We start from the raw sequence: 12,317 nt of genomic DNA, 5'->3' as shown, positions 1-12,317 counted from the left end.
ATCTGTAGTGTTATTTTAAGCAAATATCTTTTTATTTGGAAATACTACGCAAGAATTTTCAACGTGTTATTTCTCGCTTCTTTCTCACATTCCAACATGGCCGCGACAAGTACTCAGGAACCTTAAGAGAGATAAATATGATAAATTCGAAGTTGGAAAGGAAATCGTTACCTGAAAAATTGTAAACTCTCTTACAATATTGCGTCCGTAGCTCGCTCGCGTGCATTCCCTCGCGTCCGCGCCCCCTCACTTCCGTATTTGCAGAAATTAATAACACCTAGGCTCACGGTTTAGAACTGATTTAGAATATAATTTGCAATTAGAATACAGCAATGCTCGCGTTACGTTCGTTTGACTTGAAAGTTCAATTTTGAATCTCCTTGGCAACCGTTTTTAAACAATAATTCGTTGTAATCCTCTGAAGCTGGCGCCAGACTATGCGCGATTCGTGATTCGTGATAGCTCGAAATTCGATCCATTCGATCCATTCAAGCTGTATAATTTTACATCTTGCTCATTTTGCTGGTCTCTATCACATCACAGTTTTACTAAGGGTATAGAGAGTAACTGTGCAAAAGTTGGTCCAGATCGGTCAAAGAGTTTAAGAGTGTATAAAAAACAGACATACAGACATTCTATTTTTCACATCACAGTTTTTCCAGGGGTGTAGAGTCCATTAATAAATGAATAGTTTGCAGTCAAAGTTTTGGCAACAGTTTCCAGAAAATCGGTCCATTAATAACAAATTAAATTATCATAGAAAAACTTTGTGAACCGGTATCCATAAAAATCGGTAATAAAAAATTGATTTTGCGCCTATATTTTGCGCAGGGGTAGAGAGAGTAACTGTGCCAAAGTTGATCCAGATCGATCAACGGATTTAAGAGTGTATAAAGAACAGACATACAGACATTTTATTTTATATATATATATATATATATAAAGATAAAGATAATGGCAGACAATTCGAATAGAAAACCTTTATTGTTAATAATTTACTAACGAAGTAAAGTTTCTGATTTAGTACTTCCTGAGTATTGCAACACTCTAAAATTTTTAAAAACATATATTTCTATTTTTGCACTGAATTATTATAATAACTAATAATATTGATGAAATAAAAAAAGTCGAGCATATATAAAATAAAAAATCTTTGTTTTTTTTATCATTATGAATAGTTTTTCACAAACTTGCAGACATCTTTCATACAATTATAATAAGATTATTAAACTTCTTATTTAAACACTGTTGTAAGCTATTATTTATCTGTGACTGATAATTGGAAATATATTAGTTTGCAAATATAAAATATTACATTTCATAAATTAGGTAAGTAAGAGTTTTTTATTTCAAATTTTATTTACTTGTGTCAGACCTCTTCAGTAGAAGGATTTCTTATCTCCATCTACAATTGTCAAGCAGAGCACACATATCGATACGTTTTGTATAGTGATCTATGAGAGATGACTGAGGAAGCTAAAATATATATTTCTTATTATTATTTCTTTATCTCACTCAACGAGAAAAGAAAGAGAAAGGGAAAAAAGTTTTACTTAGGAGTAAAAGTTTGGATGAACCTGACCTATATGCTTATTTCATAATTTCTTAACAACAATGTCTCTACTGTGTCACTTATATGTCACTATAGATACAAAAATACATTATGTCGCATTATATCTTAAAATCAGATGGCCATTAGCAATAATAAGAGGTGAAATAAGAAATATTAGTTGATAGGTGATGAAAGCTTGATTTATATATAATTCTGGATTCTGCCTCTGCTAACAGAAATAGTAAAGCTTCTGTCTTTAATAAAATACAAAGAGTTAAGATTTTCTAATTTGAAGTGAGAAGTACAATCTTAAAACTTTTTAATTAACTCTTAATACTAATAAAAGAATTATTATTTTAGAATTTATGTAATTGATAAAGATATATTTAGAAATAGAAAATAATTGGTTTAAAATTTTTTAAATTAAATATTTAGTTGGCAAACGTTTAGTAATGTTTGAGATATGCTTTATGTTAATCTAGTTAAAGAATTGCCAGATTAAACAATAATTAACGTATGTCTTTAAAAAGTTAACAAACTTATTAAACCTGAAAAATAAGGCAATTTATCGATTGTATCACTTTTACATGTTAAATCTAATGTGATAATTCGTTCAATAAGGATAAAAAATCTTAAAATGACAAAGAAAAATATAATCGATATGTTTCATGTTTCCTGTTACGTAAACGTTCACAAAACCAAGAGGAAACAAATAGATACAAGTTTAGCTATCTGTGTGACCACATATTTTTACAGATCTGAATATAATGCCTTTAAAGATATTTACAAATTAATTATATTTATACTGTAAGATATATATTTACTTTGTGTATCCATATTGTTTTAAAAGGATACATTAAAACAAAGGATTATTTTATATCTCAGAAATAATGTGTAATTAAATGATGCACAGTGAAAAGATGCACAGAAAAATAATCATTTTATAATATTTATATACTGGAAATCACTGCTCAATAACAAGTTTATAAAACTAATAAAGCAGATAAAAATAATAAATTTATAAATGTAAGTCAAATTAGAAAAAAAAAATAGATTGCTAACTTGTGGCAGATATTGTTATTTTATAATTTTAATAAGAAATAACATGCAATTCCAAAGATTATTTCTTTATGTTATTTCTTTAATATTATATTTGAATTTTTATGAACACACATATGACTGACAAATTATATATTTTACTTCAGCTATGTACAAGGTGTTTGATAATAATCACATTACCTCTCATAGGCAAGAAATAAATTACGCATTATTCGCCGTTACTACGCGCACGAATAGCATTAAGAAAAGCGCAACTGTGAATAGCGTGTAACGCTGAGCTGTTTTGTGCTGTTGAATTCTGCGGATAATATTTGCATCCTTATTAATTAAATTATCATTAATTATTGAAAAAATTATAAAATGTTAAAGGACTTTATATTCAGTTTAACCCCACTATATTTTGCCCACAAGAGTAATATGATTCTTATCAGGCATTTTATCTGTTAAATGTTCTAATTTTCGACAAAAATCTACAATATGATAAATAATTGTATTAAATTAATAAATATAGAAATGTAAAGACATGTATTCATAAAAAAAAAAACAAAGTACCAATTGAATACTAAAAGTTGAAAAAAACATGTTTTAATGTATTGTAATTTATATCAGATTCTGTTCAAACTTATCTTGCTTTGAACTACATGTTCTCATTTGCAACGGCTACCATAACTTCTATCTCCTCATATTACAGCATTTAAACACACACACACACACACACACACACACACACACACACACTCCATCCTTCACTTTTTCATTATAACTCTTTTATTTACAAACAACATAATTAAGCATAAATACATCGAATACAACTGCGAGTAAAAAGAATATTTTTTTTCTATTTTTTTTCTCAATTTTATTGAGCATGGTAATAAAAAAAGATAGGTTTATGTACCAGTAAACATTTTAATAGTTTTGACATAATATTTAGTTTTTTTAACATTTTAATTAATTTTAATAGCATTTCTTCTCAAGACGAAAAAGAGAATATAAATAATAAGAAAAATCTATATTTTGTTAGTTTGAATTTTGTTAGCTTAAGAGTTCACGTAATAATAAGTATTTGCACAGAAATAATGTGAATTATATACTTTACTAAAAACTAAATCGACGGAGAAATTGCTTATCATAATTTAGTTTTCACATTTGGAGAAATAAAATAAAAGTTTCAAACGTGCAAAGTGCTGTATCTTGTTATAAAGAAAAAATAAAAGAAATATACTATGTAATTTAAGATATGTAATAGATTTGAATAATTACCGCCATTTCATATGTTCTATGTGTTCAGTAAGATTACTTTTACGATCCAAAACATTCGTATTGTCTACGTGACTTGTATTCTTTTCGCACATTTAACGCTAAATACAGCTATCTGAATCTGAATTTTACATTTAATAATATTATGACAAATAATATTTGATATAAAAGATAAGAGTCAAACAGAGTCAAAACTAGCTTTAAATGTGCAATGAGCTTATAGACTTGTATCTTTAAGTTGTGACAAAACAAATTGTAGGATATGACTGAAGAAATAAATAGTAAGTTTTAAATAAGCTATTCAGCTTGATATGTAACAAGAAAAAATAATTTCTCAAAAAATACGTATTTATTACATCTTCAGATTGCAGCATGTAACAACAAACAACGCAGAAACAAAATGTAAAACAACTAATAACCGATAAAGTGCATACAGCGGTTTTTAATCGATTATTTGTAATTTGATATAGTTCCTTGAATTATATTACCAGTGTAGTAATTTTTATCCACTAACAAAGACAAATTTAACTACGGCAAGAAATATGTAAAATTTGATTTAACAATTATGATATGTCTTACAATTAATATCCTTTGTTTAATATGAGAATTTCGTTAAATGTGTGTGTGTTTGTATGTGTGTGTGTGTGTGTGTGTGTACGCGCCACGCACATTCGAATACACACACACACACACACATACACACACAATATTTTTAAATTAAATACATATCTATTATATTTACATATTTGTTGTATAATATTGCACTACGTTCTTCTTATGCCATATAAAAAGGCATAACATATAATAATAAGCATTGTACATACAAACTATTATGTCTAAATTATTATTTTTTCTTATACCGTTTCAGAATGAATTTTTTTTAATGAAAAAAAGGAAGCAATACGTCATAAGTTATTTTTACATAACAAAATTTTTATCACTTTTGTTGAGTACATTTTCCGAACGCATATTTCGAAACTTTGTAGAAAATTAGTATCGACTGGAATATTCATGAACGTGTTAGAATGCAAACAATTTTTAATACGAGTAAAGCTATTCTGATTATTGATTATGATTGTATTTTATTGACAACTGTCAATTTTAGTTGCAGTAATAGTAAAAATAGATTTACGCATTGTTATGTGTGTAGCACCGTGAAATTGTGCTAACAAAAGTTAAGAACGGGATACAATATTGTACACTTTTGCGTGTTTTTGTTTATATTTACTTAACGAAGCTAAATAAGAACTGACAAAATCTACCTATAAGTAACGTTACAAGTGATGTTACTTACGGTTAAAATTAGCAATTGTAATATGGATGTGCATCTCCGCGATGCATTCAAATAATGTACTTACACGCGTACCCAACAATCGACGATATTTTTACAAATTATTATTATTAAATAAATATGTAAAATCTGAGTTAAGCAAGAATATGTGTAAGCAAGGATATCAAATTTCCGACGAAATGCATAAGACCTCGAGAATAGTAATGAAACTAATAATATAAATAATAATAAGTATAATAATAATATTAATAATAATAGATAATAATTAAGTTGATGCCATGTTTCTCACAGAGAAAAAAAATGAAGAGATATATGGCATAAGCGGTTAGTAATTTTTAAAGTATGCTGTATTTTGTAGAGACCCTATAATAAGAGACTGGCTATAAGACAGCAAGTTTTGATTGGTCCGCCAGTTTTGTTAAAAGCAAGAGAACAGAAAGAAAAAGAGATATAAGAGAGAAAGAGAAAGCGATATGAATATATATCTTTCTTTCTCTCACGATTTTGACAAAACTGGCCTTATGGCCAGTTTCTATTATTATAGGGTCTCTAGTATTTTGGACTTTTGGTTGAAATTTTTCTACAGAACTATTGTATTACATTGAAATTAAATTTTGGAATTAAAATAAATAACTGCGTAGGTTGAAGATAGAAAAATATGTCGTATTAATTATAAAATTTATTACAGAATAACATGAGTTGACAATTGACGAATAGATCTATTTTAGATATGATTTCATATTTAAGGATCTTATGAGGTATGAACTTAATCTACTATTATTCTAACATTAAAAATTCAGCATACATTAAAAAGAACAATTGGCCGCCAATTATTTAGGAAGCAAATGCGTTCGATTCTCTCCGCTCGATTAGAGATAAGTAAAACACATTTTGATACACGATTTTTGTAAGGCAAAACACGAAAAGGTTTTTGTACATTTTTATATATTATGCGCGAAAGCACAACAATTCTTTTTATATATGCTGTATTTGCGATAATATATCATATATATATACACACACACACATTGATAAATCGTGTCAAATTCTTTTTATCCTATTTCACATGCAACGAAAACACGATATTCCTTTTTATGATGTTTAAGGAGAAAGTTTATTTGAAGATAATCAAAATATCAATTTTTTTATTCTTTGAAACTAAATTGTTTTTTGCACATATTAAAGTATATAAAATAATTTTTTAATATGTCCAAATATATAAAAAAAAAGGATTGTACGTACAGTCCTGGTACATTGTATGAATGGTTAAAAATGGATGTGAAAAGTTTTCTAATTATACATATCCCACATAGCAAAATATATCACCAAGATATCTAAAAGATATCTGAATAACAAAATATCTGATTGTGCAATACTTATCGAGATATCGTGAGAATATCTCAGAGACATCTGCAAGATTATAAAAAACCATGATAATTTTATCTCATATGTGATATCTGATTCTGCATATATATCGGATATCTATGCCTCATTTAAAAGCAGATATATTATATACAACCTAAAACAAGAAGAAAAAAAATCTTTTTAAATTCTCGATTTATGAAATTAATTCTTTTTCCGTATTATTTCTCTGTTCTAAAATGACTCTTAAGTGTTCAAAAAAAATTCATTTTTATGTCTTTAATTTTGAGTCTTTCTTCAGATATATAAAAGAAGTTTTTTTCATAAGAATTTGCAATAAATTCAAAATTATGGTTCGATACTATTCTAATATATGGAGCTTTATCTGAACGCTAATTTGTATCTGAAGAAGAATAAGAAAGAATTCTTTATAATTTATCTAAAAAGGATTTATCAAAAATCTTCTGATCCAGTTTCTGTCTCAGAAAGAACATAAAATGTACTAGGTACTGGATTTTGCCATCTCTGCACTGTGTAATATCTCGGAGGTATCACAAAAAATATTAGAGCCAAGTATCTCACAGGTTCGCCTTTTATCCTAGTGCGTAAGGATTTTTGCTTACGAGAAGATACTGGCGCATGTAGCCGTCATGGCAGCGCATATGTTACTAGCGCTCGCCCGAGCAAAAATTTTTTAAGTCTCCTCACGGCATGTTACTTTCGTGCCGCGGTCGTTACCTCCGGCGCAGCCCGAGCAAAAGTTTTTTAAGTCCCTTCGCGGCGTGTGGCTTTCGCTGGGACGAATCAATACGGCGTCCAAGTCCTCTCGGATTGTTTTATTGGCTACAAATAAACGAGTTGATCTTTATAAAATATAAGAACTAACTGTGAATCGGCCATATATTTGTATGCATATATTGCAGAGATATCTTTTTCAAAGATATAATGTAATATCGATATATAATAGTGTTCTGCAGATATTCTGTAAATATCTGAAAATAACATATATATCTCAGATTTGACTTAAAATTGTAGGCATAAAGATATCTGACTATATCTCAGATATATTTTGCTATGGAATAAGATGTTTCTCTTTCTCTCTTAAGGTAGGCGTCTCGCTACGTGCTAGTCATGTGACTGTTTGTAGGTTTTCACGTTCAGAAATATATTTCAGGCAATTTTTGCTAAGGGAAAAATAATTTTATGAATTATGGTGTAAAATTTCATAAGTGACAAAGTATGTTACTTTTTCCAAATTATGTGATTTTTCTCATTTGACTCCGTTTTGATCAGCTGATCATGCGAGTCGTCGAGAAAGGTTACAAGTGAGGTTACATCTCCTTTTCGATTGAATTTTGACAATTACTCAGAAAGGGTTTCAAAACGCATGACAGGGGTGTCAATCACTATCCAATTCGGCTAAGAAAGACGAGCCCCATAACCTGCAACTACAGTGATTAGCCAGCGGCGTTGCCAAGTCTTCCCAACCTCACTTCGACCAAAAAATGTCTGCTCAATTACCGCATTTTCACTAAAATAAACTAAAAAATTAGCAACAAAATCTCCGGTAATCTATATATTTTATGGTTGCATCGGATTCTTCGAAATCTAATGTACAAAAAGCAATGTTTTTTTCTCACTTCATCTAATCGAAAAATACGAAAATATGTGATTGAAACCGTGATAGAGCCTTCTTTTCTGTATGAAGTAATGCAAAATTTGTGATTTTCGAGATCGATTTTCTAGAGTAAATAGTCGGTAAGGAGCCACAGAAAAAATCGACTGCAAAGCTGATTATATAATTTGATATAAATCCGAAATCGAAAATTTTATCTAATACATGCCCTGACGAGACGACTACCTTGTATTGCCCAATGTTTTAAGACTTGATCGTTGATGTTTTATGCAAAAAAGTTCATATAAACATATGGTCTCAAAGATGGTCTCATTTCAAAAATGGGGATCCTATATAATAGTGACATCTTTAGCGATATTTTTTTGAATGCATAAATCTTTGAATTGGCTTTACGGAATTGCAAAACTCTTTTACAGAATTAAAGTACGCACAGGAATATAGAAGACAACAATCAATTTTATATCAAAAACAAAAAAAATAAAAATTTAGGCACATAGGCTGTCACTGACGACAATATTTGCTTAATACAAAAATACTGCAGTTTATACAAAATGAGATAATAGCCTCTAGGGAAAACATATAACAACAATATCGTGCAATTAAAATTAAGATTAAAAGCAAAGACTGGGCGCGTTCCGTTTCACGCATGATGCTCATAATATGCATCACTTATCCTCCCAGATAGCCAAGCATTCCTTGGCATAAAAAGGAAATAGTGTTTGGCATAAGTTTCCCTTCAGTTGTCATCATATTGCTGTCACCGGACAACAGTAATTTCATTTAGAGCAACTTAAAAGCATTATGCAGACAACGATTACCTGATTATGTATGTGGAGGGAGAGTGAACGGAAGGTCCGGAGGATAAGTGGAGAGTTTGTGAGACAGTGAGAAGGTAAGGGAGTGAAAACGGGAGAGAAGTAGCGGAAGCGGTGGAGGAGTTGTGGAGGAGATGGAAGGGAGTGTGAGAACGTGGTGAGCAATGAATGGTGAGGGAAGAAATCTTAAGAGGTGATCGTGGTGGGACAAAGGGGAATGTGGCTAACCATACTGGCGAAGTTGGGAGATGAAAAGGAGAAGTGGCGGGTGCTGGAAGCGAGAAGAAAGGCAGGGAATAGAATAGGGGTGAAAATACACGAGGACAAATCGGTGGAAGGGAGAGATAGAGAGAGAGAAGAGAGAGAGGAGAAAATAGAGGGAAGAATACGTAGGAGTACAGGAAGATCGGAGGATGAGGAGATGTCGAAGGAGATGGAGGCTGCTCGTCGGAGGAGAGTCGGAAGATGAGAAGGAGGAAGGAGGAAAGAAGGACTGGGCCAAATAGGAGGAGAAAAGATGGGAAGAGACTGAGGACCTAAGGCGGGGACGAAGCAGAAGCGGGGGAAGAAGAAGAGGAAGACGGCCATGGGGAGCGGATCTTGGATTTAGGTTATGTTGTGTTTATATTGTTGAAAATTAGATAATTGTTTGTAAGAGGTTTGGGTACGTTCCTTATAAGAAAAAAACGCCTTGTAAACCCTACGGGAATATGCAATAAATATAATACAGACAACGATTACCTTACGCAAACAAGCGGAAAGCTAGTAGCATACTTATTGCCATAAAAGTTGCCACAATCTGTTGGTGGCAATAAAAGTCGACAATCCAATAGGCAAAATCGGAAGCCGCTTTCCTCAATGTTGAAGGCAACTTAGCAGAGTAGTTTTAAGCAAATTGACAGCAACCTGCAGGCAACTTGCTATCTGGGCTTGTTGTTCACCAAATGTTAAACAAAGATAAGTGATGCGTCATGCTTCTTTGATCTTCTTCTTTTTTGGTTAATGGCACGCCTCTTTTACAGTAGGCGATGCGGCCAATATCTTACGGTCTTCTTCTTCTTCTTCTTGTGAGATGGCCTTTAAGCTGTACTGCTCCAATATGGCCAGGACGACCCGATTGTCGAAGAGCCGTAATCTTCTTCTTCTTCTTTTTTGAGCTTTTTGAGTGATTTTATTGGCTCCTGCCTCTTTTCAGAGGACAATACGGCCAGCTTTGTCCACTGTTTGTGTAACTAGTTGAGAGTGGAGTGCTACTGCTGTTGGTTACAGTGTGAGTAGGCTTAGGCTGTCGAGTTGTTAGTCGTGATTGGATAGGTAGGTAGGAGAGCATTGGAGGGGCTAGAGTGGGGGTAAAAGGGGAGCCGATGGCCGTTCGTGCACGCGCAAGGCGCGCGTATTTACAAATTGATGTCCGCTGCTTTGCAAAAAGACATTATTAGTCGGCAAATTTTATTTGTAAGACTTTTAAGAACGGAGAAGATATCTTTGCAGAGAGGGCCCTCACTCGATTAAACCGCAAGCCGAAGGCTCGCGGCCCATGTGTGTGTAAGAGGACAGTAGAAAATAAGATGGTTGATATCTTGAGTGGAATCGCCACAAGCGCATGAGCCGTCGTCAACAATGTTTTTTTCAGAACAAACTATGATTTAAATTGTAATGGTTCGCTCTCAGTCGGGAGACAGTAACTATAGCGTCGCATTTAAGGCCCAGTTTATAATACCAGGGTTTAGAAGAGTTGACATAAATTGTTTGAAAAAAATGATTACCCTTGTAGCGGGATCTGTTAAATAAATAATTGTGAAATTCTGTAGCTAGTATTTCTTTTTGTTCAATAAACAGATCTGAATGTGGTAATTTAAATACCTGAGCGAATAGCTTTCTTAGTAAGTTCGTCTGCAATCTCGTTTTCCGTGATCCCTTTATGCGAAAAGATCCATACGAATTGAATTTCCTTGTTGCATTCCTGCGCAGCAATAACTTTTAATTTAATTAACAGAATTAGATAATTAGAGCAGCACGTAATGGGGTTCAAAAAAGCATCTAAAACACTTTTGGAGTCAAAGACTATGGTAAACTTAAGCGCGTTTAAATCAAAGATGAGCAAAACAGCATTGTATATTGCCCATGCTTCAGCCGTGAAGACGGAAGCACGGGCCGGGAGTTTAAACATGAGGCTACGCTGGAACTGAGGCGAATAACACGAGGCACCCACCCAGCTTCCCGAGTTTATTTTGGAATCGTCCGTGTAAAAGGTTACAGAATCTTTCATAATTGGTCCGAAAGCCTGAAGGAAAACATTTTGAACTGTGGATCTGGGAATTTTATCAATTAATTTCATGAAGTCAGAGGCTGGGCGATAAAGAGAAGGTGTGAAGAGGATCGAGTGATAAGTGTTGAAAAAGGGAGAGGACTACGGTGGGGTGTAACGAGGGTTGCAGAGATTTGAATTGGAAAAAGAGGTTGAATAAGTGTGATATAAAGACCCTCGAAATAAAAATATAAGTAGAAAGGGCTGTAAGGGTCACAACGCGGATCACGGTGCGTTCAGATATAAATGTAATTTATTCCTCGATTTACAAAAATCCAAACGTTTCGGCTCCTGTCCGAGCCATCCTCAGTGGTATAATATTAACATCAAAACTATATATTCTCCCTTAACATGGTGAGTTTCAATTACTGTTTCAATTTGACAGAAACTTAGTGAGACTAAAAGGTCCAAATCTGTAACGTAATTAAGAGTTACATCCTTGTCTTAAATTAAAATTCTAGAAAAACTCACCAGTTAGTCTGGAGAAAAAATACATCGCAGTCAAACCGAATAATAAGAAAATAAGGCAAAGAGAATGATCTGTGCAGAGAGATCTGTAAGACGAGATCCCATCGACACGACGCACAACGAAAAACTGATTCGGTAAACGCACGCAGATAAACGTCTTATAACAAACTTGACAACGTGTAGGTCATAAAGTAATAAATAATATACGGTGGTCGACGATAAATACAAAGGTATATAGTCAGGGATGTCTAAAGTCAAATTTGTACAAATAAATATAAAACGTCGGTCAACAGATAAAAATAAAAATTCAAAAAATATAAATCAGCGGTAATAAATACATAAAATTGTAAAAAAGATTGAGAACTTGTGGAAAAGCAAAGCGTCATGGACATGGTTTACAGTTTATCCAAGATAGAAACATATGCATGGTGCAAAAACTCTGTATGGGCCTGAGAGTTCAAACCGTTCTTTTGCAATTTAATATACAGCATCTCTGATACCAATCGCTTCAATAAAAACCTTTCTTTATCCAGAATTTCGATGTTATCCCAGTCAAAGTCGTGATTAAA

The sequence above is a fragment of the Temnothorax curvispinosus genome, unplaced genomic scaffold (assembly GCF_003070985.1).
Source record: "Temnothorax curvispinosus isolate PA1 unplaced genomic scaffold, ASM307098v1 QBEX01017734.1, whole genome shotgun sequence".
Lineage (NCBI taxonomy): Eukaryota > Metazoa > Arthropoda > Insecta > Hymenoptera > Formicidae > Temnothorax > Temnothorax curvispinosus.
Note: the sequence above shows the minus strand (reverse complement) of the source record.